A 4,332-nucleotide genomic window follows, 5' to 3' on the forward strand; every position below is an offset into this window, starting at 1 on the left:
TCATCCACAATTCATCTCAAATCCATTTTACATTTCTGGAAACTCATTTGCAGGAATGATTGTTCCAGTTATAGCTCAGTACATATCAAATGGTAAGATTCATATATACCATAAAAATAAGGGAAATAATGAGTACTCATTCATAAATTACTTGGCCAGATTCATTGTTTATTTTTCCTAACCATATACATAAATTATACATGAATTATATGCATATATGATATATAATTTAGTAACACAATTTCTTAGTGTATTTGAAGAATTTGTGAGAAATAATACACACACATAATAGATCAATATCCAGACATGAGTGATGGAGACACTTTAATCGAAGTATGGTCAGTTGAGCTTTCTTAATTTGTCAGAAAAATTATCTTATGTATATATAAAGTTGTACTGTATATTTATAATACACAGATCAAAAGTTACTTTGATACATATATTAAATTTTGAACTACCCTTAAAGAAATTAATCTTGTGATTTTGCAATGCAGGAAATGCAGCAGGTAAAGAGCCATTGATTAATCTTCAGGTCAATATTTCTCTAATTGCTATCTAATAATTACCATCAAGTAATTTTTTTTTTTTTTCTAAATGTTGCATGCATGGTTAATTTCAGGGATATTTACTTGGCAATCCTGCAGCATTTTTAGGAGAATTCAATTATCGTATACCTTTTTCCCTTGGTATGGGACTTATACCTGATGAACTTTATAAGGTTAAGTCACAATTAATTTGTCTTTAATTATTTTAATTTCTATATTAATCCAAAATATAAGGTTTAATATTTGACATGTCAAATAAACCTACATATTAATTTGTCTAATTAACAGTCATTAGAGAAGAATTGTAGAGGAAAATATATTAAAGAGATAAATCCCAACAATACAAGATGTGCAAATGATGTTCAAACTTTCAATCAGGTAATTATAAATATCCATGTTGTTTAACTTGTTATATATCGTAGATTATTTATTATTTTTATGTGAGTAAATTAAAATATAATTATGCAGATAGTAAGGAACATTAATGATTTAATGTGGAACATGTATTAAAACCCTTTTGCAAAAGTGATGATGATCCTCTAGGCTCACATTGAATATTATTTGGTGAAAGGTTACTTCTTGATAAACTCATCTCTTTGCAACGTGAAGACAAGTGTGCTGTAAGTTTTTTTGTTTTTAAATTATTACACTATGCATCATACTGTGAGTATATAACTTAAATAAATACACAAAATACTAGTACTGATTTTAATTACTTCAGTCTGATTGGCGCAAGCATATGAGGTATTGGGCTAATAGCCCTGAAGTCCAAGAAGCTCTACATGTTAGGAAGGTATTATATATATTTACATATCACATACCTAACTATATAATTTTACTATATCACCTTATTACTGATCATTTTATTCTTCGCGGGAAATTATAGGAAGCTGGATTAAATGTAGGAGAAATATAACTAAGATTACCCTCATAACTACACAATCACGGTACATAATGTTATACCATATCATGCAAATCTAAGCATAAAAGGTTATCGATCACTTATATACAGGTAATTAATATTCATTGTTACGTTTATCGATCACTTATATACAGGTAATTAATATTCATTGTTACGTTTGGGTATGTCTTTAACTTTATATATTTGGTATGAGATTAAAGTCATGGTCTAATGGTTATAATTTTAACTGGTACAGTATCCGAATCACGCAAAGTAAATGGTTGCTTGGCAATGCAAATCAAATATTATCCATTTTATTTGGAACATCACACTTCTTGCAAGGAATATCTAATTAGAATTGGAATGTATTTTTTTCTAAATATGATTTATATCCTTGAATTTCTAAAAACTGGTAAAATCACTTAACTTGACTAATTTACCTGAAACATACAATTTAATATGCTATATAAGAGTAATATTTCAAAATAGATGGTCACATAATGTTATGTTATAGACTAGATCCCATATGTGAGCTATTACGTATAATAACAAATAATTGTTCACTTTCTCTAAAATTTTGAAGTTGAAATTAAAGATAGAATTGTATTTGGTTATAAATTTAAATTTATATTTGATTGTTTGAATGCACTTTTTCTACTAAAAAAAATTTGTCCCCTTCAAAGATATACAGAGAAGAATTTTTTCTTTCATGTGATTAGAACTTTATTTTTTGATGTATTCACAATAATTTCATGAATGTATTAAATGAAGTTTTTTTTCTTTTAATGTTTAAACAGTGGGGATCATGACTTAATGGTACCTTTCCAATCCACACAAGTATGGATAAAGTCTCTAAACTACTCTATTGAAGATGATTGGCGTCCATGGAATTTACATAATCAAGTTGCTGGGTAATTAATCTCCAAATTTAACATCCTTAATTACAATTATGAATTCTTAAAACTATTTATATGAGTCGATAATTCTTAATTAGTCATTTTTCTATCTTACCCTTATAGTTATACGAGGTCTTACTACAACAAAATGACTTATGCAACAGTCAAGGTATGAAATTAATTGTAGAAACAATTTAGTACATGAAAATTGAGAAAAAATTGATTAATCACAATTTAGACAGATTGAATTTTATTTTAAAAAATTTATTTTGAATTTTTTGGTATTTAATTCTGCATTTATTTATTTATTTATCTTTAATAGGGAGGGGGACACACAGCATGTACAGACAAACCTGAAGAATGTTTTGTTATGTTCAAAAGATGGATAAGTCATGATTCTCTATAAATACTACTCAATTTCATCTATATATTTTTTTAATCCTAATGCTTAGTTATATTTTTTTAATTTTGTTTGTAATAGTATCAAGTATGGTCGTTGCAAAGCACTAAGGTTCGTTTGGTAGAGTGTATAGGAATAATGTAAAATATGGTGTATTAGTAATGGTTGTATTAGTAATGTTTGTATTTTTCTTATGCAGTGTTTGGTTCAATGTATTAAAAAAACATGAATTACATAATTTCTAAAAAAAAAAAAATTTTTTTTTTACATAATACCCCCAATATATATGTTGGAAAGCATGCAGAATTTTTTTTGAGGGGTAATTGAGTCTTTAAGCATGTTAATATATGCATTAGATCCATTGCATTATTAATGCCAAGGATTTTGAGTTATTAGTAATACACACCTTAATACACAATAGAGTGTGCATTAGTTATACATAGGGTAAAAAGATATAAACCAAACAAGGTACTACTAATACACATTAAACTAATGCATGCATTAACATTTCAATACACTCTACCAAACGACTCCTAAAGGATTAATAGAATTAATTTGCTTCGACTAATTTTATATATATGTAATAATACTCAAATCACAAAAGGGATTATAATAGCATTATTGTTTGTTCAAAAGTGATTAACTAAACTGTCTTAATGTCACGATCCAAAATAGAATCATGACCGGCGCTAAGGAATTTAGGAGTCCTAATCAAGCCTCATCAGAATTCTACAGAATAGAGTTTCTCTTGTTTTTGGACGTAACAAGAAAATTTTCTGTCTCAAATACACAACACAACAACCTAACATCACAACCAACACTCCAATTACCAACACAATCCACCAAAATCACCAACAATGCAGTAATACCACCAATATCAATACGAAATTCATCTCCAAAAATAAAAGGAAGTCAAATATTCCACAAATCCAAAATAATGTAAGAATACTCAAAGCTCTAAAGACATGACTATGGAGCAAACTAAGAGTTTTGAAGAAAAAGAAACATAACGAATAAATAAACTATAGCCCACGCGAACAATTGCGGGGTTCACCAGGAATATGCTACTCGGATCCTCTAGACAATGAAATCCTCACCGTCACCTGCGTTCTTTGAAAAATAATATCAAGGAGTGAGACGCTAGCTCAGTGAGTAATAACACTTAACCAAAATCGTTTTATTGGGGGACAAGTCGTAAAACATCATGAAATAAATGTTCTTTTAGAAAATAGTAACAATAAACAGTATTCTTTGTTTCATGTAAGCAAAGTGAATCAATAGTTCAGTAATAAACTCAAAAAGCATCGTATCATATCAAATATTACATATTTGGGAGGTTTCCAAGAATGAATCATGTAATCGCTGTGAGATTCTTCTTCATCAAGAATAGTCCATAATAGTGGACCCCTCATAAAGGAGTCAAATATCATATCAGTAACAGTATGCTAGTTCTACCTTCCCACTAGCGAGAGTTGTAACAGTCATCAGTAAATACAAGGTGCACTAGGTCTAATGATCCCACTGTTAGCTACGGGATTCAAATCAAGGTCTACTCCCATTTATAAATTCTTTGTAAACAATAGGATATTA

The 4,332-nt window shown here is 28.7% G+C and overlaps 1 pseudogene; it reads left to right on the forward strand.

Moving 5' to 3' along the window:
* The first annotated feature begins 4 nt into the window (after positions 1-4).
* On the forward strand, positions 5-2,915 carry LOC124892937 (annotated as a pseudogene).
* The last annotated feature ends 1,417 nt before the right edge of the window (positions 2,916-4,332 follow it).

This window comes from Capsicum annuum, unplaced genomic scaffold (genome assembly GCF_002878395.1).
Source record: "Capsicum annuum cultivar UCD-10X-F1 unplaced genomic scaffold, UCD10Xv1.1 ctg5216, whole genome shotgun sequence".
Taxonomy (NCBI): domain Eukaryota; kingdom Viridiplantae; phylum Streptophyta; class Magnoliopsida; order Solanales; family Solanaceae; genus Capsicum; species Capsicum annuum.